This window comes from Somniosus microcephalus, chromosome 4 (assembly GCF_052327205.1).
Source record: "Somniosus microcephalus isolate GS21.2 chromosome 4, FLI_Smic_1.0, whole genome shotgun sequence".
NCBI lineage: Eukaryota > Metazoa > Chordata > Chondrichthyes > Squaliformes > Somniosidae > Somniosus > Somniosus microcephalus.
In genome coordinates, this window is record NC_140990.1 from 31,464,090 (window position 1) to 31,489,436 (window position 25,347).

The 25,347-nt window shown below is 48.0% G+C and overlaps 1 long non-coding RNA gene across 1 annotated transcript in view; it reads left to right on the forward strand.

Annotated features, from left to right (window-relative positions):
• The first annotated feature begins 7,915 nt into the window (after positions 1-7,915).
• LOC147118553 (uncharacterized) overlaps positions 7,916-25,347 on the forward strand; it is a 72,811-nt gene continuing 55,379 nt past the window's right edge. Inside the window, exon 1 of the long non-coding RNA XR_015077820.1 lies at positions 7,916-8,006. This is a non-coding gene — a long non-coding RNA (uncharacterized LOC147118553). The remainder of the gene's footprint in view (positions 8,007-25,347) is intronic.

The window sequence follows — 25,347 nt, forward strand, 5'->3', positions numbered from 1 at the left end:
CAGGAGTTAAGACAGAGACAGAAGCGCAGGGTGTGAGGGTGAACAGGAGTTAAGACACAGGCAGAAGCGCAGGGTGTGAGGGTGAACAGGAGTTAAGACACAGACAGAAGCGCAGGGTGTGAGGGTGAACAGGGGTTAAGACACAGGCAGAAGCGCAGGGTGTGAGGGTGAACAGGGGTTAAGAGACAGACAGAAGCGCAGGGTGTGAGTGAACAGGAGTTAAGACACAGACAGAAGCGCAGGGTGTGAGGGTGAACAGGAGTTAAGACACGGAGAAGCGCAGGGTGAGAGGGTGAACAGGAGTTAAGACACAGACAGAAGCGCAGGGTGTGAGAGTGAACAGGAGTTAAGACACAGACAGAAGCGCAGGGAGTGAGGGTGAACAGGAGTTAAGACACAGGCAGAAGCGCAGGGTGTGAGAGTGAACAGGAGTTAAGACACAGACAGAAGCGCAGGGTGTGAGGGTGAACAGGAGTTAAGACACAGACAGAAGCGCAGGGTGTGAGGGTGAACAGGAGTTAAGACACAGACAGAAGCGCAGGGTGTGAGGGTGAACAGGAGTTAAGACACAGACAGAAGCGCAGGGTGTGAGGGTGAACAGGAGTTAAGACACAGACAGAAGCGCAGGGTGTGAGGGTGAACAGGAGTTAAGACACAGACAGAAGTGCAGGGTGTGAGGGTGAACAGGAGGTAAGAGACAGACAGAAGCGCAGGGTGTGAGTGTGAACAGGAGTTAAGACACAGACAGAAGCGCAGGGTGTGAGGGTGAACAGGAGTTAAGACACAGACAGAAGCGCAGGGTGTGAGGGTGAACAGGAGTTAAGACACAGGGAGAAGCGCAGGGTGTGAGAGTGAACAGGAGTTAAGACACAGACAGAAGCGCAGGGTGTGAGGGTGAACAGGAGTTAAGACACAGACAGAAGCGCAGGGTGTGAGGGTGAACAGGAGTTAAGACACAGGGAGAAGCGCAGGGTGTGAGGGTGAACAGGAGTTAAGACACAGGGAGAAGCGCAGGGTGTGAGGGTGAACAGGAGTTAAGACACAGGGAGAAGCGCAGGGTGTGAGGGTGAACAGGAGTTAAGACACAGACAGAAGCGCAGGGTGTGAGGGTGAACAGGAGTTAAGACACAGGCAGAAGCGCAGGGTGTGAGGGTGAACAGGAGTTAAGACACAGACAGAAGCGCAGGGTGTGAGGGTGAACAGGAGTTAAGACACGGAGAAGCGCAGGGTGTGAGGGTGAACAGGAGTTAAGACACAGGGAGAAGCGCAGGGTGTGAGGGTGAACAGGAGTTAAGACACAGGGAGAAGCGCAGGGTGTGAGGGTGAACAGGAGTTAAGACAGAGACAGAAGCGCAGGGTGTGAGAGTGAACAGGAGTTGAGTCACAGACAGAAGCGCAGGGTGTGGGTGAACAGGAGTTAAGACACAGGGAGAAGCGCAGGGTGTGAGGATGAACAGGAGTTAAGACACAGACAGAAGCGCAGGGTGTGAGGATGAACAGGAGTTAAGACACAGACAGAAGCGCAGGGAGTGAGGGTGAACAGGAGTTAAGACAGACAGAAGCGCAGGGTGTGAGGGTGAACAGGAGTTAAGACACAGACAGAAGCGCAGGGTGTGAGGGTGAACAGGAGTTAAGACACAGGGAGAAGCGCAGGGTGTGAGAGTGAACAGGAGTTAAGACACAGACAGAAGCGCAGGGTGTGAGGGTGAACAGGAGTTAAGACACAGACAGAAGCGCAGGGTGTGAGGGTGAACAGGAGTTAAGACACAGGGAGAAGCGCAGGGTGCGAGGGTGAACAGGGGTTAAGACACAGACAGAAGCGCAGGGTGTGAGGGTGAACAGGAGTTAAGACACGGACAGAAGCGCAGGGTGTGAGAGTGAACAGGAGTTAAGACACAGACAGAAGCGCAGGGTGTGAGGGTGAACAGGAGTTAAGACAGAGACAGAAGCGCAGGGTGTGAGGGTGAAGAGGAGTTCAGACACAGGGAGAAGCGCAGGGTGTGAGGGTGAACAGGAGTTAAGACAGAGACAGAAGCGCAGGGTGTGAGGGTGAACAGGAGTTAAGACACAGGGAGAAGCGCAGGGTGTGAGGGTGAACAGGAGCTAAGACACAGACAGAAGCGCAGGGTGTGAGGGTGAACAGGAGTTAAGACACAGGCAGAAGCGCAGGGTGTGAGGGTGAACAGGAGTTAAGACACAGGCAGAAGCGCAGGGTGTGAGGGTGAACAGGAGTTAAGACACGGAGAAGCGCAGGGTGTGAGGGTGAACAGGAGTTAAGACACAGACAGAAGCGCAGGGTGTGAGGGTGAACAGGAGTTAAGACACAGGGAGAAGCGCAGGGTGTGAGGGTGAACATGAGTTAAGACACAGACAGAAGCGTAGGGTGTGAGGGTGAACATGAGTTAAGACACAGACAGAAGCGTAGGGTGTGGGGGTGAATAGGAGTTAAGACACAGGGAGAAGCGCAGGGTGTGAGGGTGAACAGGAGTTAAGACAGAGACAGAAGCGTTTTCGATGAGTTGAGGTTTATGGAGGGTGGAAGTTGGGAGGCCGGTCAGGAAAGCGCTGGAATAGTCGAGTCTCGAGGTAACAAAGACACAGAAGAGGGTCTCAGCAGCAGATGAGCTGAGGCGGGGCGGAGACGGGCGATGTTAGAGGTGGAACGAGGAGGTCTCAGCTGATCTGCTGCTGAAATCCATAACCATGTCTTTGTGAGCTCGGGACTTCAGTATTCCAATGCTCTCCTGCTCCTTCAAGGATTTGTGTACAAACACCCCGGGTCTCTCTGTTCCTGTAACCCCTTTAAAATTGTACTATTCCATTGATATTGCCTCGCCTCATTCTTCCTACCAAAATACATCACTTCACATTCTTTGCATTAAATTCCATTTGCCCATTTCACCAGTCTGTCTATTTCCACCTGAAGTCTGTTGCTACCCTCCTCATTGTTTACTACATTTCTGAGTTTCGTGTCATCTGCAAACGATGAAATTATGCCCTGGTCCAGCCCATTAATATATATCAAAAAGAGCAATGGTCCTAACGACCCCTGGGCAACACCACTGTACACTTCCCTCCAGTCTGAGAAACAACCGTTCACCACCACTCTCTGCTCTCTGTCCCTTACCCACTTTTGTATCCATGCTGACACTGTCCCTTTAATCACATGGCTTTAATTTTGCTAACAAGTCTATTATGTGGTACTTTGTCCAGCTCTTTTTGAAAGTCCATATACAGAACATCAACCGTACTGCCCTCATCAACCCTGTTAGTTCAAAGAACTCGATCAAGTTAGTCAAACACAATTTGCCTTTAATAAATCCATGCCGATGTTCAGTTATTAGCCCAGACTTTTCCAAGTGCCAATTAATTTTGTCCTGGATTATTGTCTCTAAAAATTTCCCCACCACCGACGTTAGGCTGACTGGCCTGTAGTTGCCGGGTTTATCCCTCTCCCCTTTTTATAAACAGGGCTGTAACATTTGCAATCCTCCAGTCCTCTGGTCCCACCCCTATATCCAAGGAGGATTGGAAGATTGTGGCCACAGCCTCCTCAATGTCCACCCTTACCTCCCCCAGTAACCTAGGATGCATCCCATCCGGACCGGGTGACTTCTCTACTTTGAGGAATGCCAACCTTGTACATCCTCTTTATCTATTTTCATACAATGCAATATTGCTACTGCCTCCTCCTTTACTGCTACATTGGCAGCATCCCCTTCTCCAGTGAAGACTGAAGTAAAGGACTCATTCAGTACCTCAGCCTTTGCCCTCTGCCTCCACAAGGTGATGTTTTTGGTCCCGAATCGGCCCCAGCCTCCCTTTGACTACCCTTTTACTATTTATGTGTTTATAGAAGACTTTTGGGTTCCCTTTTATGTTCGCCGCTAATCTATTCTCATGCTCTCTCTTTGCCCCTCTTATTCCCTTTTTATGTCTCCTCTGTACTTTCTATATTCAGCTTGGTTTTCGACTATCTTATTAACCTTAGAATTGTCATAAGCCTCCTTTTTCTGTCTTATTTTAACCTCGATATCTTTAGCCATCCAGGGAGCTCTAGCTTTGGATGCCCTTCCTTTCCCCCTCAAGGCAATGTGTCTACTCTGTACACAAACCATCTCCTCTCTGAAGCCCTCCCATTGTTCAATTACTGTTTTGCCGACCAACTTTTGATTCCAATCCACCTGGACCAGATCCCTTTACAACTCACTGAAGTTAGCCCTCCTCCAGTTAAATATTTTTACACTTGTCCTTTTCCATGACTATTTTTAACCCGACGATGTTCTGATCACTGTTCCCCAAATGCTCCCCTACTGAAACATGCTCCATTTGCCCCACTTCATTCCCCAGAACTAGATCCAGCTCTGCTTCCTTCCTCGTTGGGCTGGAAACAGTGTTCAAGAAAATTCTCTTGTTCGCATTTCAGGAATTCCTCCCCCTCTTTGCCCTTTAGACTGTTGCTATCCCAGACTATATTAGGATAATTGAAGTCCTCCAATATCACTACTCCATAGTTCGTGTATCTTTCTGTAATTTGCCTGCAAATTTGCTCCTCTATCTCCTCCCCGTTATTTGGTGGCCTATAGTTTACACCCTGTAGTGTAATAGCTCCTCTATTGTTCCTTAATTCAAAGCAAATAGATTCTGTCTTTCACCCTCTCAACTACATCATCCCTCTCCAGTGCTATAATAATTTCATTGATCAGTATTGCCACCTCCTCATTTAATTTTTCCTTCCTTCTCTTTCCTGAATACCTTGTAGCTAGAAATATTAATCCTCCCTTTCTTTGAGCCAGGTCTCTGTTCTTCCCACTATATCAGCGTCCCATGTGGTGACTTGTGCCTGTGGCTCACCAACCTTATTTCCCACACTCTGTGCATTTACGCACATGCACTCCAAACCCATCTTAGACTGCTTCGCATTTGCCCCCCTGTCTGATCCCTCCCATTTCTGAACTATTCTTTAATCTAGTGCTATTTGCCTCTCCATGTCCTCTGTGCACCTTGTTTCTCTCTAATATTTCATCCTGGAGCCCACCCCCTGCCAAATTAGTTTAAACCCTCCCCCACAGCACAGTTAACCTTCCCGTGAGGGCGTTGGTCCCAGCTCTGTTGAGGGTCAACCCATCCACCTTGGACAGGTCCCTCCTGCCCCAGAACTGGTCCCAATGCCCCAAGAATCTAAAGTCCTCCTTCCTGCATCATTTCTCCAGCCACATGTTAACCTGTCTTATCCGACTATTCCTATACTCACTAGCGCATGGCACTGGGAGTAATCCAGAGATTGCTACCTTTGAGGTCCTGCTCTTTAATTTCCTCCCGAGTTCCTGAAACATTGACTGCAGGACAGCAACCCTTTTCTTTCCTGTGTCATTGGTTCCCATATGGACCATGACTCCTAGCTATTCAACTCCCCCCCCCCGCCCCCCCTCCCTGCCTCAAAATGTTCTGCACCCTCTCAGTGATGTCCTTTACCCTGGCACCAGGGAGGCAACACACTGGGCGGGACTCACATCCGGGGTTGCAGAAATGCCTGTCTAACCCCCTGACTATTGAATCCCCTGTGACCACTGCATTTCTACACTTTGCTGTGCCCCCCCTGTGCAGTCATTTGCCCCACAGTGCAGTGGATGCGCTCCAGACTGCACTCCCCCGAGGTGTTGTTGATGTGCCTCAATAATCCCGAGACTCGATGTTAGCGAAACAAAACAAGGCTTTTATTAACTTAGAAGATCACACGCAGTGGAGAGAGATATCTTCCCTGGAGCTCTGCAGTACTGGCTGTGAGGCCAGACTGAGCTGGCTTACATAGAGGCCAGGTATGGGCGGAGCCCTACACACAACACATTCCATACATTCCAATACACAATACAATGGTGAGGAGAAACCTGAAACCAACCAGTCACAGGCAATACAATGGTAAGGGGGAACCTGAAACCAACCACAGTCACAGGCAGTGATGAATGGAATATTTCATCACATTTGTCACCCTCACTGAAAACCGGTTTGAGAGTGCCACGCTGCCGGAGGATTCCTGCACTGCCTGCTTCTTCCTACCCTGCCGGACGGCCACCCAGTTACAATTCCCATGAACTCTCCGTAGCTGCGGGGTGACCACCTCCTGCAACGTGCACTCCAGGAAATTCTCAGCCTCCCGCCTGCCCTGCAGTGACTCCAGCCACTCCTCAAGCTCAGAAACCCCGAGCTCGAGTTCCAGGAAATTCTCAGCCTCCCGTCTGCCCTGCAGTGACTCCAGCCGCTCCTCAAGCTCAGAAACCCCGAGCTCGAGTTCCAGCCACTGGAGGCACTTCCTGCCCCCGCGGTTATCAGGGACACGTGAAGCGTCCTGGAGTTCCCACATGGCACAGGAATTGCAGCAATTGGTCCCATCATTTCGCTTAAAATTCTATCTACTTAAGCTACAGATATATAGATGTGATGTTAGGTTAGTGCCCCCTTATCCCCACCATTCAATCAGTGACTGGCCCTTTGCCAGGCCCGCTGACTGTGGCCCCTCTCCCAGATTCCAGCCCCAGCTCTGTGCTGACTGTGGCCCCTCTCCCAGATTCCAGCCCCAGCTCTGTGCTGACTGTGGCCCCTCTCCCAGATTCCAGCCCCAGCTCTGTGCTGACTGCGGCCCCTCTCCCAGATTCCAGCCCCAGCTCTGTGCTGACTGGGGCCCCTCTCCCAGATTCCAGCCCCAGCTCTGTGCTGACTGGGGCCCCTCTCCCAGATTCCAGCACCAGCTCTGTGCTGACTGCGGCCCCTCTCCCAGATTCCAGCACCAGCTCTGTGCTGACTGGGGCCCCTCTCCCAGATTCCAGCCCCAGCTCTGTGCTGACTGGGGCCCCTCTCCCAGATTCCAGCAACAGCTCTGTGCTGACTGCGGCCCCTCTCCCAGATTCCAGCACCAGCTCTGTGCTGACTGTGGCTCCTCTCCCAGATTCCAGCCCCAGCTCTGTGCTGACTGCGGCCCCTCTCCCAGGTTCCAGCCCCAGCTCTGTGCTGACTGTGGCCCCTCTCCCAGATTCCAGCCCCAGCTCTGTGCTGACTGTGGCCCCTCTCCCAGGTTCCAGCCCCAGCTCTGTGCTGACTGTGGCCCCTCTCCCAGGTTCCAGCCCCAGCTCTGTGCTGACTGTGGCCCCTCTCCCAGGTTCCAGCCCCAGCTCTGTGCTGACTGTGGCTCCTCTCCCAGATTCCAGCCCCAGCTCTGTGCTGACTGTGGCCCCTCTCCCAGATTCCAGCCCCAGCTCTGTGCTGACTGTGGCCCCTCTCCCAGGTTCCAGCCCCAGCTCTGTGCTGACTGTGGCCCCTCTCCCAGGTTCCAGCCCCAGCTCTGTGCTGACTGTGGCTCCTCTCCCAGATTCCAGCCCCAGCTCTGTGCTGACCGTGGCTCCTCTCCCAGATTCCAGCCCCAGCTCTGTGCTGACTGTGGCCCCTCTCCCAGATTCCAGCCCCAGCTCTGTGCTGACTGTGGCCCCTCTCCCAGGTTCCAGCCCCAGCTCTGTGCTGACTGTGGCCCCTCTCCCAGGTTCCAGCCCCAGCTCTGTGCTGACTGTGGCCCCTCTCCCAGATTCCAGCCCCAGCTCTGTGCTGACCGTGGCTCCTCTCCCAGATTCCAGCCCCAGCTCTGTGCTGACTGTGGCTCCTCTCCCAGATTCCAGCCCCAGCTCTGTGCTGACCGTGGCTCCTCTCCCAGATTCCAGCCCCAGCTCTGTGCTGACTGAGCTGCTCTCACCTGGGGAAAGCGCGTCACAATCGGCCCCAGAACACCTGAGCTGTTCACTAGGTCCCGCCCCCTTGCTGCGCCACCATTGGTTGGAGGACCCACCGCCTGTTCGGTCCTCCAGCACCGCCCCTCTCTTTCTATTGGTCCGAGCTCCTGTCAGTCAGGCCGTGCCCGGGGTCACGTGCTCCAGTTCACTCCGCCCCCTCGCCACCCCGGGTGATTGGGGCGGCTGAATCCGCTCCATTTCGTTTCCGGGGAGCTTCCACCCGACTTTCGGGTTTGTATTTTACTTTATTCTCTCTCTCTCTCTCTCCGCCCCCTATACCATCGCCCCGCCCAACCGCCAGCTCACTCGGTGCAACAAACTCACTTTCTGTCGGTGACTCGGCCTCAACGGCTGCGCGCTCGCCTGACCCAGGAGCCCCCGCGCGGTTGCCCCGGAGACCAGCGCGCAGGCGCAGCAGCGGCCGGATTGTCGGCCTGAGTTCTGCCTCCTGAGCATGCGCGGCGCCCAGGCGGTGACCTCATTGGAACAAAGGACCTGGAGTGGGAGTGGGCCTCGAGCCTGCTCCCTATTCAATGGGATCAGGGCTGATCATCCTCATCTCCACTTTCCTGCACGGTGGCATAGTGGTTAGCACTGTTGCCTCACAGCGCCAGGGACCCGGGTTCAAATCCGGCCTCGGGTGACTGTCTGTGTGGAGTTTGCACATTCTCCCCGTGTTTGCGTGGGTTTTCTCCGGGTGCTCCGGTTTCCTCCTACAGTCCAAAGATGTGCAGGTTAGGTTGATTGGCCATGATAAATTGACCCTTAGTGTTAGGGGGATTAAATACGTGGGGTTGCAGGGTTACGGGGGTGGGATGGCTGTCGGTGTAGGGACCGGGTGCTAGGGTTTGGATGATCAGCCATGATCTCGTTGAATGGCGGAGCAGGCTTGAAGGGCCGAACGGCCTACTCCTGCTCCTATCTTCTATGTTTCTATGTTTCTATGTCCCCATATAGAAACATAGAAGGTAGGAGCAGGAGTGGGCCATTCGGGCCCTGGAGCCTGCTCCCCATTCAATGAGATCAGGGCTGATCATCATCATCTCCACTTTCCTGCACTGTCCCCGTATCCCTTGGTTCCCTTAATATCCAAAAAATCTATTGATCTCTGTCTTGAATATACTCAATGACTGAGCCTCCACAGCCCTCTGGGGTAGAGAATTCCAAGGATTCACCGCCCTCTGAGTGAAGAAATTTCTCCTTTACTCTGTCCTAAATGGCCGACAATTTATCCTGAGACTGTGACCCCTGGTTCTAGACTCCCCAGACAGAGGAAACATCCTCCCTGCAGCTACCCTGTCAAGCCCTGTAAGAATTTTGTATGTTTTAATTAGGTCACCTCTCATTCTTCTAAACTCTAGAGAATATAGGCCTAGTCTACTCAATCTCTCCTCATAGGACCATCCCCACCATCCCAGGAACCAGTCTGCTGAACCTTTGCTGCACTCCCTCTATGGCAAGTATATCCTTCCTTAGATAAGGAGACCAAAACAGTGCACAGTACTCCAGCTGTGGTCTCACCAGGGCCCTATATAATTGCAGTAAGACATCTTTACTCTTATACTCAAATCCTCTTGTAATAAAGGCCAACATACCATTTGCTTTCCTAATTGCTTGCTGTACCTGCATGTTAACTTTCAGTGATTCATGTACATGGACACCCAGGTTCCTCTGAACACCAACATTTCCCAATCTCTCACCATTTAAAAAATACTCTGCTTTTCTATTTTTCTGACCAAAGTGGATAACTTCACATTTCTCCACATTATATTCCATTTGCCTTGTTCTTGTCCCACTCACTTAGCTTGTCGAGATCCCCTTGAAGCCTCTTTGCATCCTCCTCATAACTTATAGTCCCACCCAGCTTTGTATCATCAACAAACTTGGATATATTGGGCCGTATTTTGCGACCCCCCCCCCCCCACGGGTGCGTACGAGGTGCGCACGTGCCCGTAGGGGCCGCGCAAGTGCCGGGTTTAGGCATGCATAGCGCACACACTAAAACCCGGCACATCCCCAGGAGAGGGCGCTATAGGCCCAACCTCCGCCCGCTGAAAGGCCCTGGAATTCTTATGCCTGGTTTACCAGCATAAGAGGTTTAAAAAAATAGAAAAATAACATTTTATCACTCATTTATACATTAAAACCCTGTCCAATAAGTTAAGTTTATTTTTAGCTCCGTTAAAACATACATTTTTTCCCCCAAAATTAAATTTTTGTTTAAAATATTTAATTAAATGCCATTTTAATTATTTTTATATATGTAACGTTTATTTGAAATTTATTTCACGTGTTCGGGTATTTTTTGTGTCATTCCCACTCATACTTATGACAGTTCCTACAAATCATTGATGTAGATGTGAATAGCTGGGGCCCAAGCACTGAACCTTGCGGTACCCCACTAGTTACAGCCTGCCAACCCGAAAATGACCCGTTTATTCCTTCTCTCTGTTTTCTGTCCATTAACCAATCCTCAATCCATGCCAGTATATTACCCCCAATCCCATGAGCCCTAATTTTGTTTAATAACCTCTTGTGTGGCACCTTATCGAAAGCCTCCTGAAAATCCAAATACACCACATCCACTGGTTCCCCCTTATCTATTCTACTAGTTACAACCTCAAAAAATTCTAACAGATTTGTCAAACACGATTTCCCTTTCATAAATCCATGTTGACTCTGCCCAATCCTGTCATTATTTTCTAAGTGCCCTGTTACCATGTTCTTAATAATAGATTCTAGCATTTTCCCTACTACTGATGTCAGGCTAACTGGTCTGTAGTTCCCCGGTTTCTCTCTCCCTCCTTTCTTAAACAGTGAGGTTACATTTGCTACCTTCCAATCCGCGGGAACCGTTCTAGAATCTATGGAATTTTGGAAAATGACAACCAATACATCCACTATCTCTATAGCCACCTCTTTCAAAACCCTAGGGTGTAGGCCATCAGGTCCAGGGGATTTATCGGCTTTCAGTCCCATTAATTTCCCATTATTTTTTTACTAATACTAATTTCTTCCAGTTCCTCATTCTCACCAGACCCGTGGTTCTCCAGTATTTCCGGGAGGTTTTTTGCATCTTCTTCCATGAAGACACACACAAGGTATTTGTTTAATTTCTCTGCCATTTCCTTATTTCCCATTATAATTTCTCTTGTCTCAGCCTGTAAGGGACCCACATTTACTTTCGCTAATCTTTTCCTTTTTACATTCCTAGAGAAGCTTTTACAGTCTGTTTTTATGTCTCTTGCTAGTTTACTCTCATTCTATTTACTGTTTCTTTATTAATTTCTTGATCCTCCTTTACTTGACACGAAAATTGGTGAAGTGGTAAATAGCGAGGAGGGAAGCCTCAGGCTGCAGGATGATATAGACGGGTTGGTCAGATGGGCAGAACAGTGGCAAATGGAATTTAACCCTGAAAAGTGTGAGGTGATGCATTTTGGGAGGACTAACAAGGCAAGGGAATACACAATGAATGGTAGGACCCTTGGAAGGACAGAGGATCCTTGGTGTGCATGTACATAGATCCCTGAAGGCAGCAGGACAGGTAGTTAAAATAAGGTGGTTAAAAAGGCATATGGGATACTTGCCTTCATTAGCCAAGGTATAGAATATAAGAGCAGGGAGGTTATGATGGAGCTGTACAAAACGCTAGTTAGGCCACAGCTGGAATACTGTGTGCAGTTCTGGTCACCACACTATAGGAAGGATGTGATTGCATTAGAGAGGGTGCAGAGGAGATTCACCAGGATGTTATGTGGGCAGGAGCGCTTCAGCTATGAAGAGAGACTGGACAGGCTGGGATTGTTTTCCTTGGAGCAGAGGAGGCTGAGGGGGATCTGATTGAGGTGTACAAAATTATGAGGGGCATAGATAGGGTAGATAGAAAGGAACTTTTCCCCTTAGTAGAGGGGTCAATAACCAGGGGGCATAGTTTCAAGGTAAGGGGCAGGAGGTTTAGAGGGGATTTGAGGAAAAACTTTTTCACCCAGAGGGTGGTTGGAATCTGGAACTCACTGCCTGAAAGGGTGGTAGAGGCAGTAACCCTCACAACATTCAAGAAGCATTTGGATGAGCACTTGAAACACCATAGCATACAAGGCTACGGACCAAGTGCTGGAAAATGGGATTAGAATAGACAGGACTTGATGGCCGGCGTGGACACGATGGGCTGAAGGGCCTCTTTCTGTGCTGTATAACTCTATGACTCTACTGAATTCTAAAATCCTCCCAATCCTCAGGCTTACTGCTCTTTTTGGCAATATTATAAGCCTCTTCCTTTGATCCAATACTATCTTTAACTTCTCTTGTTGGACCACTTTTCCTGTGGGGTTTTAGTGCCTTAAAGGAATGTATATTTGTTATAAATTACATATTACTTCTTTAAATGCTAGCCATTGCTTTTTTTTATTTGTTCATGGGATGTGGGCATTGTTGGCAAGGCCAGCATTTATTGCCCATCCTTAATTGCCTTCTTGAACCGCTACAGTCCGTGTGGTGAAGGTGCTCCCACAGTGCTGTTAGGGAGGGAGTTCCAGGATTTTGACAAAGCGACGATGAAGGATCGGCGATATATTTCCATGTCGGGATGGTGTGTGACTTGGAGGGGAATTTGGAGGTGGTGGTGTTTCCCTGCGCCTGCTGCCCTTGTCCTACTAGGTGGTAGAGGTTTGGGAGGTGCTGCCGAAGAAGCCTTGGCGAGTTGCTGCAGTGCATCTTGTAGAGGGTACACACTGCAGCCACGGTGCGCCGGTGGTGGAGGGAGTGAATGTTTACGGTGGTACATGGGGTGCCAATCAAGCGGGCTGCTTTGTCTTGGATGGTGTTGAGCTTCTTGAGTGTTGTTGGAGCTGAACTCATCCAGGCAAGTGGAGAGTATTCCATCACACTCCTGACTTGTGCCTTGTAGATGGTGGAAAGGCTTTGGGGAGTCAGGAGGTGAGACACTCGCCGCAGAATACCTAGCCTCTGACCTGATCTTGTTGCCACAGTATTTATGTGGCTGGTCCAGTTAAGTTTCTGGTCAATGGTGACCCCCAGGATATTGATGGTGGGGGATTTGGCGATGGTAAAGCCGTTGAATGTCAAGGGGCGGTGGTTAGATGCTCGCTTGTTGGAGATAGTCATTGCCTGGCACTTGTGTGGCGCGAATGTTACCTGACACTTATCAGCCCAAGCCTGAATGTCATCCAGGTCTTGCTGCCTGCAGATATGGGCTGCTTCATTAGCTGAGGAGTTGTGAATGGCACTGAACACGCTGCAGTCATCAGTGAACATCCCCATTTCTGACGTTATGATGGAGGGAAGGTCATTGATGAAGCAGCTGAAGATGGTTGGGCCTTGTCTGCCGTCATATCTTTTAATTTTGGAAGGGGAGAGTGAACAGCCAGTTGTCGTGGTGCATATAGGTACCAACGATATAGGTAAAATATGGGATGAGGTCCTAAAAGCTGAATATAGGGAGTTAGGAGGTAAATTAAAAAATAGAACCTCAAAGGTAGTAATCTCAGGATTGCTACCAGTGCCACATGCTAGTCAGAGGAGAAATCAAAGGATATTTCAGATGAATACGTGGCTAGAGGAATGGTGCAAGGGGGAGGGATTCAAATTCCTGGGACATTGGAACCGGTTCTGGGGGAGGTGAGACCAGTTCAAACCGGACTGTTTGCACCTGGGCAGGGCCGGGACCGATGTCCCAGGGGGAGTGTTTGCTAGTGCTCTGGGGGAGGGTTTAAACTAAAATGGCAGGGGGTTGGGAACCTGAGCAGGGGGACAGAGGAAAGGGAAACAAGGATAAAAGCAAAAGATAGGAAGGAGAAAAACAAAAGTGGCAGTCAGACAAATCAATGGTTTAAATCAAACATGGCCTCAATAAATAATAAGAACATAAGAACATAAGAAATAGGAGCAGGAGTAGGCCAATCGGCCCCTCGAGCCTGCTCCGCCATTCAATAAGATCATGGCTGATCTGATCCTAACCGCCAATCTACTATCACAGAACCATCTCCTGAATCTAACAGAATTTGACACACGAAATAGGAGCAGGATCAGGCTACACGGCCCCTGGGCCCGCTCCGCTACCCACAGGGCCATGACCGATCCGAACCTAGACTCATGTCCAAATTCCTGCCCGCTCCCCGTAACCCTTAATTCCCTTTACTTCTAGGAAACTGTCTATTTCTGTTTTAAATTTATGTAATGATGTAGCTTCTACAGCTTTTTGGGGCAGCATATTCCATGGACCTACCACCTTCTGAGTGAAGTAGTTCCTCCTCATCTCAGTTTTGAAAGAGCAGCCACTTATTTTAAGACTATGCCCCCTAGTTCTAGTTTCACCCATCATCGGGAACATCCTCCCCGCATCCACCCGATCCAACCTCTTCACAATCTTATATGTTTCAATAAGATCGCCTCTCATTCTTCTGAACTCCAATGAGTAGAGTCCCAATCTACTCAACCTCTCCTCATATGTCCATCCCCTCATCCCCGGGATTAACCGAGTGAACCTTCTTTGTACTGACTCGAGAGCAAGTATGTCTTTTCTTAAGTATGGACACCAAAACTGTATGCAGTATTCCAGGTGCGGTCTCACCAATACCTTGTACAACTGAAGCAATACCTCCCTATTTTTATATTCTATCCCCCTAGCAATGAAAGCCAACATTCCATTGGCCTTCTTAATCACTTGCTGCACCTGCATACTAACCTTTTGAGTTTCGTGCACCAGGACCCCCAGATCCCTTTGTACTTCAGTACTTTCCAGTTTCTTGCCATTAAGATAATAACTTGCTCTACGATTTTTCCTGCCAAAGTGCATAACCTCACACTTTCCAGTATTGTATTCCATCTGCCAAATCTCTGCCCACTTACTTAGCCTGTCTATGTCCCCTTGCAGGTTTTTTATGTCCTCCTCACTCACTACTTTCCCTCCCATCTTAGTATCATCTGCAAACTTTGATATGTTACACTCGGTCCCCTCCTCCAAATCGTTAATATAGATTGTAAAGAGTTGGGGACCCAGCACTGACCCCTGCGGAACACCACTAGTTACTGATTGCCAGTCTGAGAATGAACCATTTATCCCAACTCTCTGCCTTCTGTTAGATAGCCAATCCTCTATCCATGCCAGAATATTACCCCCAATCCCGTGATTTTTTATCTTAAGCAATAATCTTTTGTGTGGCACCTTGTCAAATGCCTTTTGGAAGTCTAAATACACTACGTCCACTGGTTCCCCTTTATCCACCCTATATGTTACTTCCTCAAAGAACTCCAGCAAATTTGTCAAACATGACTTCCCCTTCATAAAACCATGCTGACTTTGTTCTATTAAATTATGTTTATCCAAATGTCCTGTTACTGTCTCCTTAATAATGGACTCCAAAATTTTACCTACCACAGATGTTAGGCTAACCGATCTATAGTTTCCAGCCTTCTGTCTACTGGCCTTTTTAAATAAGGGTGTTACATTAGCAGTTTTCCAGTCTGCCGGGACCTTTGCTGAGTCCAGGGAGTTTTGGAAAATTATTACCAATGCATCCACAATCCCTACCGCCACTTCCCTCAAGACCCTAGGATGTAGGCCATCAGGTCCAGGTGATTTATCCGCCTTGAGTCCCATTATTTTACCGAGTACCACTTCCTTTGTGATTTTGATCGTGTTTAGCTCCTCCCCCCCTATAGCCCCCTGTTTGTCCAGTGTTGGGATATTCTTAGTGTCCTCTACTGTAAAGACTGATACAAAATATTCATTCAGTGTTTTTGCCATCTCCATATTTCCCACCATTAATTTCCCGGTCTCATCCTCTAAGGGACCAACATTTACTTTAGCCACCCTTTTTCTTTTTATATAACTATAAAAACTCTTACTATCTGTTTTTATATTTTTTGCTAATTTACTTTCATAATCTATCTTCCCTTTATCAATCTTTTTGTTATTTTTTGCTGTCTTTTAAAGTTTTCCCAATCCTCTATCCTCCCACTAGATTTGGCTACCTTATATGCCCTTGTTTTTAGTCGAATACTATCCTTAATTTCTTTACTTAGCCATGGATGGCTGTCTTTTCTTTTACACCCTTTTCTTCTCAGTGGAATATATATTTTTTGGAAGTTGTAAAATAACTCCTTAAATGTACACCACTGATCATGTATCGTCTTACCCTTTAATCTATTTTCCCAATCCACTCTACTCAATTCCGCTCTCATACCTTCATAGTCTCCTTTATTCAAGCTTAGCACGCTTGTTTGAGATCCAACCTTCTCACCCTCTAATTGAATATGGAATTCAACCATGTTATGGTCACTCATTCCAAGGGGATCCTTTACTGGGACATTTTTAATTAATTCTGTCTCGTTACACAGGACCAGATCTAAGGTTGCTTGCCCCCTGGTCGGTTCAGTTACATACTGCTCAAGAAACCCATCCCTAATACACTCAATGAACTCATCCTCAAGGCAGCCCTGCCCAATTTCATTTGTCCAATTAATATGATAGTTAAAATCCCCCATAATTATAGATGTTCCCTTATTACAAGCCTCAACTATTTCCTGATTGATACTCACTATTTCCTGATTGATAATAATTCTAATAGGTCTAAGAGCATTAAAAAAACAAGCCTGAAGGCTTTGTGTCTTAATGCGAGGAGCATTCGTAATAAGGTGGATGAATTAGCTGCGCAAATAGAGGTAAACGAATATGATTTGATTGGGATTACGGAAACATGGCTCCAGGGTGGCCAAGGCTGGGAACTCAACATCCAGGGGTATTCAATATTCAGGAAAGGTAGGCAAAAAGGAAAGGGAGGTGGGGTAGCATTGCTGGTTAAAGAAGGGATTAACACAATTGTAAGGAAGGATATTAGCTCTGATGATGTGGAATCTGTATGGGTAGAACTGAGAAATACCAAGGGTCAGAAAACGTTAGTGGGAGTGGTATATAGACCTCCAAACAGTAATGCGGAGGTTGGGGATGGCATTAAAAGGGAAATTAGAGAAGCGTGCAATAAGGGCACAGAAGTCATCATGGATGACTTTAATCTATATATAGATTGGGCTAACCAAATTAGTAACAATACTGTGGAGGAGGAATTCCCTGAGTATTTACGGGATGGTTTCCTGGACCAATATGTCGAGGAACCAACCAGAGATCAGGCCATCTTAGACTGGGTATTATGTAACGAGAAAGGATTAATTAGCAATCTTGTTGTACGAGGACCCTTGGGTCGGAGCGATCATAATATGATAGAATTCTTCATTAAAGATGGAAAATGAAATAGTTGACTCAGAGACTAGGGTCCTGAATTTAAATAAAGGAAATTACGATGGTCTGAGGCGCGAGTTGGGTAGGATTGATTGGGGAATGTCACTCAAAGGGTTGACGGTGGATAGGCAATGGCAAACATTCAAAGACCGCATTGATGAACTACAGAATTTGTTCATCCTAGTTTGGCATAAAAATAAAACAAAAAAGGTGACTCAGCCGTGGCTAACAAGGGAAATTAGGGATAGCATAAGGTCCAAGGAGAGGACATATAAATTGGCCAGAAAAAGCAGTAAACCTGAGGATTGGGAGCAGTTTAGGATTCAACAAAGGAGGACAAAGGGATTAATTAAGAAAGGGAAAATAGAATATGAGAGTAAGCTTGCCGGGAACATAAAAACTGACTGTAAAAGCTTTTATAGATATGTGAAGAGAAAAAGATTGGTGAAGTCAAGCATAGGTCCCTTGCAGTCAGAATCAGGGGAATTTATAATGGGGAACAAAGAAATGGCAGACCAATTAAATACGTATTTTGGTTCTGTCTTCACAAAGGAGGACACAAATAACCTCCCAGAGATGTCGGGGACATAGGGTCCGATGAAAGGGAGGAACTGAAAGAAATCAGTATTTGTAGGGAAATGGTGTTAGGGAAATTGATGGGATTGAAGGACGATAAATCCCCAGGGCCTGATAATCTACATCCTAGGGTACTTAAGGAAGTGGCCCTAGAAATAGTAGATGCATTGCTGATCATCTTCCAACATTCGATGGAATCTGGAACAGTACCTATGGATTGGAGGGTAGCTAATGTTACCCCACTATTTAAAAAAGGTGGTAGAGAGAAAACGGGGAATTACAGACCGGTAAGCCTGACATCGGTAGTGGGGAAAATGCTAGAGTCCATTGTAAAAGATGTAATAGCAGAGCACTTGGAAAACAGTGACAGGATCGAACAAAGTCAACATGGGTTTACAAAAGGTAAATCGTGCTTGACTAATCTACTGGAATTTTTTGAGGATGTAACTGGTAAAATAGATAAGGGAGAACCAGTGGATGTGGTGTATTTGGACTTTCAGAAGGCTTTCGATAAGGTCCCGCATAAGAGATTAGCGTGTAAAGTTAAGGCACATGGGATTGGGGGCAAGGTATTGACTTGGATAGAGAACTGGTTGGCAGACAGAAAGCAAAGAGTTGGAATAAACGGCTCTTTTTCCGAATGGCAGGCAGTGACGAGTGGGGTACCGCAGGGATCAGTCCTTGGACCCCAGCTATTCACAATATATATTAATGAGCTAGACAAGGGAACTAGATGTAATGTCTCCAAATTTGCAGACGACACAAAGCTGGGTGGGCGTGTGTGCTGTGAGGAGGATGCTGAGAAACTCCAGGATGAATTGGACAGGTTGGGTGATTGGGCAGAAGCATGGCAGATGCAATATAACGTGGATAAATGTGAGGTTATCCACTTTGGTGGCAAAAACAGGAAGGCAGATTATTATCTGAATTGCAATAGATTGGGAGAAGGGGAAGTGCAACGAGACCTGGGTGTCCTTGTGCACCAGTCACTGAAGGTAAGCATGCAGGTGCAGCAGGCAGTTAAGAAGGCAAATGGTATGTTGGCCTTCGTAGCGAGAGGGTTTGAGTACAGGAACAAGGATGTCTTGCTGCAGTTGTACAGGGCCTTGGTGAGACCACATCTTGAGTATTGTGTGCAGTTTTGGTCACCTTATCTGAGGAAGGATGTTCTTGCCATGGAAGGAGTTCAGCGAAGATTCACCAGGCTGATACCTGGGATGGCAGGAATGACGTATGAGGAGAGATTGGGTCGATTGGGCTTGTACTCGCTGGAGTTTAGAAGAATGAGAGGGGATCTCATTGAAACTTATAAAATTCTGACAGGACTGGACAGACTAGATGCAGGGAGGATGTTCCCGATGGTCGGGGAGTCCAGAACCAGGGGTTACAGTCTAAGGATAAGGGGTAAGCCATTTAGGACTGAGATGAGGAGGAATTTCTTCACCCAGAGAGTGGTGAACCTGTGGAATTCTCTACCACAGAAGGCAGTAGAGGCCAATTCATTAAATATATTCAAGAAGGAGTTGGATATATTTCTCAAGGCTAAAGGGATCAAGGGATATGGGGAGAAGGCAGGGACAGGGCACTGAATTTGGATGATCAGCCACGATCTCATTGAATGGCGGAGCAGGCTCGAGGGGCCGACTGGCCTACTCCTGCTCCTATCTTCTATGTTTCTATGTAATGTAGTTTCCTGATCTACCGTAGCCAACTCACCCCTCATACCTATGTAGTTTGCTTTGTTTAGATTTAAGACCCTAGTTTTTGATTTAACGAAATTACTTTCAAACTTAATATAAAATTCTGTCATATTATGGTCACTCTTCCCTAAAGGCCCCTTTACTAATAGGTTATTAATTAACCCTTTCTCATTGCACAATACTAGATCTAAAATCGCCTGTTCCCTAGTTAGTTCCTCAACATACTGATCTGGAAAACTACGTTGTATAATTTCCATGAATTTGTTTTCCACACTATTACTGCAAATTTGGTTTGCCCAGTCTGTATGTAGATTGAAGTCCCCAATGATTACTGTATTACCCTTGTTACATGCGCCTCTAATTTCCTGATTTAGACTCTGCCCTACATTACAACTACTGTTTGGGGGCCTATAAACAACTCCCACCAATGTTTTCTGCCCCTTACTGTTTCTTAGCTCCACCCAAACTGATTCTACTTCTTGATTTTCGGAGCTAAGATCCTTTCTCTCTCGTGTCTTTATCCCATCCTTTATTACCGGGGCTACCCCTCCTCCTTTTCCACTTTGCCGATCTCTTCTAAAAGTTCAGTATCCTGAAATATTTAGTTCCCAACTTTGCAACCACATTTCCGTAATGGCTGTTAGATCAAACCTATTCATTTCTACCTCCGCTATTAATTCATCTGCTTTGTTGCGAATGCTTCGCTCATTCAGATCGAGTGCCTTTAGCTTTGAGTTTTTTCTATTTTTCCCTGATGTCACCTTAGTCACTGATGCTGTATTACCTTTGTTACTCACTCTGTCCCTTCCTGACCCACTCTGTTTATTTTTACCCAAAACTCTGCTCTGCGCTACAGCCTTGACATTTCTCTCGCTGCTTTTAAATTTACTCTTTCCTGAATCTCCCCCCCACCCTCGCCCCCCCCCCCCCCCCCGACCTGCTCTTGTTACCACAGTATTTACAGTATTTATATGGTGGGTCTAGTTAAGTTTCTGGTCAATGGTGATGCCCCAGATGTTTATGGCGAGGGATTCGGCGATGGTAATGCCGTTTAATAGTAAGGGGCGGTGGTTAGACTCTCGCTTCTTGGCGTTAGTCATTGCCTGGCACTTGTTGTGGTGCGAATGTTACCGGCCACTGATCAGCCTGAGATTGAATGTCGTCCTGGTCTAGCTGCACACGGGCATGGACTACTTCATTATCTGAGGAGTTGTGAATGGCGCTGAACACTGTGCAATCATCAGCGAACATCCCCTCTTCTGACCTTATGTTGGAGGGAAGGTCATTGATGAAGCAGCTGAAGATGGTTGGGCCTAGGACACTGCCCTGAGGAACTCCTGCAGCGATGTCCTGGGGCTGTGATGATTGACTTCCAACAACCACCACAACCATCTTCCTTTGTGCTGGGTATGACTCCAGCCAGTGGAGTGTTTTCCCCTGATTCCAATTGACTCCAATTTTATTAGGGCTCCTTCATGCCACACTCGGTCAAATGCTGCCTTGATGTCAAGTACACTCTCACCTCACCTCTGGAATTCAGCTCTTTTGTCCATGTTTGGACCAAGGCTGTAATGAGGTCGGGAGCAGAGTGGTCCTGGTGGAACCCAACTGGGCATCAGTGCGCAGGTTATTGGTAAGTGCCACTTGATAGCACTGTCGACGACACCTTCTATCACTTTGTTAATGATTGAGAGTAGACTGATGGGGCGGTAATTGGCTGAATTGGATTTGCCCTGCTTTTTGTGGACAGGACATACCTGGGCAGTTTATCACATTGTCAGATAGATGCCAGTGGTGTAGCTGTACTGGAACAGCTTGACGAGAGGCGGCCAGTTCTGGAGCACATGTCTTCAGCATAACAGCTGGGATGTTGACAGGGCCCATGGCCTTTGCTGTATCCAGTGCGCTCAGCCGTTTCTTGATATCATGTGGAGTGAATCGAATTGGCTGAAGACTGGCTTCTGTGATGGTGGGGACCTCAGGAAGAGGCTGATATGGATCATCCACTCGGCTCTTCTGCCTGAAGATTTTTGCAAACGCTTCAGCCTTGTCTTTTGCACTCGTGTGCTGGGCTTTGCCATCATTGAGGATGGGGATATTCACGGAGCCTCCTCCTCCCGTTAGTTGTTTAATTGTCCTCCACCATTCACAACTGGATGTGGCAGGACTGCAGAGCTTTGATCTGATCCGTTGATTGTGGGATCGCTTAACTCTGTCTATAGCATGCTGCTTCTGCTTTTTAGCATGTAGTCCTGTGTTGCAGCTTCCCCAGGTTGGCACCTCATTTGTAGGTACGCCTGGTGCTGCTCCTGGCATTCTCTTCTACACTCCTTATTGAACCAGGGTTGGTCCCCTGGCTTGATGGTAATGGTAGAGTGAGGGATATGCAGAGCCATGAGGTTACAGATTGTGCTGGAATACAATTCTGTTGCTGCTGATGGCCCACAGCGCCTCATGAATGCCCAGTTTTGAGCTGTTTTGAATCTATCCCATTTAGCACAGTAGTAGTGCCACACAACACGATGGAGGGTGTCCTCAGTGTGACGACAAGGGCTCTGCAGTGGTCACTGCTACCAATGCTGTCATGGACAGATGCCTCTACGACAGGTAGATTGGTGAGGGAGGTCAAGTAGGGTTTTCCCTCATGTTGGTTCTCTCACCACCTGCCGCAGGCCCAGACTGGCAGCTATGTCCTTCAGGACTCGGCCAGCTCGGTCAGTAGTGGTGGTACCGAGCCACTCTTGGTGATGGACACTGAAGTCCCCCATCCTGTGCCCTTGCTACTCTCAGTGCTTCTTCCAAATGGTGTTTAACATGGAGGAGTACTGATTCATCAGCTGAGGGAGGGCGGTAGGTGGTAATCAGCAGGAGGTTTCCTTGCCCATGCTTGACCTGAAGCCATGAGACTCCCTGGGGTCCGGAGTCAATGTTGAGGACTCCCAGGGCTTCTCCTTCCCGACTGTATACCACTGTGCTGCCACCTCTGGTGGGTCTGTCCTGTCCCACCAGCAGGACATACCCAGGGATGGTGATGGAGCAGTTTGAGACATAGGCTGAAAGGTATGATTCTGTGAGTATGACGATGTCAGGCTGTTGCTTGACTAGTCTGTGGGACAGGACATACCCAGGGATGGTGATGGAGGAGTCTGGGACATAGGCTGAAAGGTATGATTCGGTGAGTATGACAGTGTCAGGCTGTTGCTTGACTAGTCTGTGGGACAGGACATACCCAGGGATGGTGATGGAGGAGTTTGGGACATAGGCTGAAAGGTATGATTCGGTGAGTATGACGATGTCAGGCTGCTGCTTGACTAGTCTGTGGGACAGACTCTCCCAATTGTAGTTCAAGTCCCCAGATGTTGGCGAGGAGGACTTTGCCGGGTCGAATGGACTGGGTGTGCCGAAGCCGGTGCCTAGGTCGATGTCGGGTGGGCCATCCGGTTTTATTCTTCTTATTGCTTTTTGTAGTGGTTTGTTACAACTGAGTGTCTTGCTGGGCCATTTCAGAGATTTATTTAATGAACTGAATTTAAATTCCCCAGCTGCCGTGGTGGGATTTGAACTGGTGTCTCTGGATCATTAGTGCGGGTCCCTGGATCACTGGCCCAGTGACAGAGCCACGATGTCACCGCTCCAGATTCAGCTGTTCCTCCTCCACCACCATTCCAGGTGGTTTGTGGGTTTTACAGTTGCCTTTACCACCTTCATTGCCGCTTTCTTCCAAAATAACTTCCCACCTTCCCATGAAAAGCTCCTCCGATTGAAACCAGCAACTCTGGTCCTTCCTCCCTTCATTCACCTTGGCCCTCTTGTGGTTTGATCTGAGAAACTCCTCTGGGTGACCATCACTGGGTCAGTGCAAGTTGTTGTCTGTGGAATTCTGAATCTGGTTTAAAAGGAAACTCTGGCGCTGCAGTCGCTGTTTATCATCAGCAGGTGGCGACAGTGATCTTATTGAACGGTGAGTCTGGCAGAGACCGATGGTGCTGAGCACAGACTGCACTGTCAGAACAAGTCAAATCATCGTCATCAACTAATCATAATACTCCGATTACTGCTCAGAGACCGATGGTGCTGAGCACAGACTGCACTGTCAGAACAAGTCAAATCATCGTCATCAACTAATCATAATACTCCGATTACTGCTCAGAGACCGATGGTGCTGAGCACAGACTGCACTGTCAGAACAAGTCAAATCATCGTCATCAACTAATCATAATACTCCGATTACTGCTCAGTCCAGTTTCAAGAGACCAAATGTGTTGTATCCGTGTGTTAATAGAGACACTGAAGGCAGGAGTTAGTTTCACAGGTGTTTACTGAACAAAGTCTGGAGGTGAACTAACAGATACAAGACAATATACAGGCTTATATAGCCCGAGTGGCCATTACCGGCATTACAGTACACAGGGGGCTCTTAAAGGCACATACACCACAATTCCTCCCCTTTTAGACAACCAGTACATAATATTTTAAGTAATCATTAATTAACATGTTACAAGAACAATAATCTACACATTTGCTGCAGTTAATCAATTATAAGTCAGTCTCTCTGGAGGCTTCCTGACTCGGTCCGGATAACGCCTCGGTGGTGTAGTAGTTTCTGGTGGTGTAGTAGGTTCTTTTGGCAAGGTCGATTCGGCTTGAATGCCAGTGTCGGGTTCATCTGGTTCCAGTATCACCGGATCGGAGGTAGATACTATGGGTATCTCTGCTTCATCATTAGGCGTATAGAGTTGTGGAGTAGGTTGTCCCTTTTCGGATGACTCTATGATCTGGTCAGCATGGCACCTTATTATGCTTTCTCCAATGTCCACGGTATACATCAGCGGCCCTAGTCGTGTGCAAATAGTTCCAGGCTGCCATTTCTCGGTACGGTAGTCCCGGGCCAAAACTTGTTGACCTATCTGGAAGGTTCTAGTTGGCCTTTCATTCATGCCTTGAAATTGCCGGTTCTCCACGTCCCTTCTGATGTTTGGCTTGAACAAATCCAGCCGGCATCTTAGGCTTCTGTTGAAGAACATCATGGCGGGAGTTTGGTTTGTAACCACATGTGTTGCATTCCTGTATGCAAACAAGAAGTTATCTACCTTATGCTGTAGATTTATGTCTTCATTACCCATGGCCTTTTTGGCCTTCTTGAAGGTCTGGACAAACCTTTCAGCCAATCCATTGGTGGCGGGATGGTATGGGGCGGACGTGTAGTGCTTAACCCCATTGTTTTTTAAGAACTTCCTGAATTCTTCGGACACAAATTGCGGTCCATTATCAGAACAGATCTGTTCCGGCAGCCCATTCCTGGCAAATATGGTCCTTAATACTGTGATGGTTTTTTCCGTGGTGGTGGAGGACATCTTTATTACCTCCGGCCACTTGGAGTGTGCATCAACCGCGATTAAGAACATTGAGTCCATAAATGGACCAGCAAAGTCAATGTGTACCCTTTGCCATGGAGATGAGGGCCACTCCCATGGATGTAGAGGGGCTTGTGGTGGGGCGTTTTGGACCTTCTGGCATCCTAGGTAGCTCTTGGTCATATCTTCGATGTCTCCATCGATACCTGGCCACCACACAAACGCTCTGGCTAGGTTCTTCATTTTCACTCCACCCAGATGCCCCTCGTGAAGCTCCTTTAGCACTTTATCCTGGCGTTTGGGTGGAATCACCACTCTGGATCCACACACCAAGGTTCCTCGGCACACTGACAGCTGTTCTCTTCTTTGCGAGAATGCCGGCAACAGTGGTTCGCCATGTGCTGGCCATCCCTTCACCGTTAAATCGTAGACTCGTGAGAGGGTCCGGTCATTTCTCGTTTCCTTTTCAATGGCAGAATTTGTTACTGGTAGACATTCCACTATGGCTGAGTGGAACATCTCCACTGGGTCCACTGTAGGTGCCTCTTCTACCATTGGCAACGGTAGGCGCGATAAACCATCAGCATTCCCATGCTGTTTTGATCCTTTGTATTCTATGTCATATTGGTGTGCCCCTAGGAAAAGGGACCACCTCTGTAGCCTTTGCGCTGTCATAATGGGAA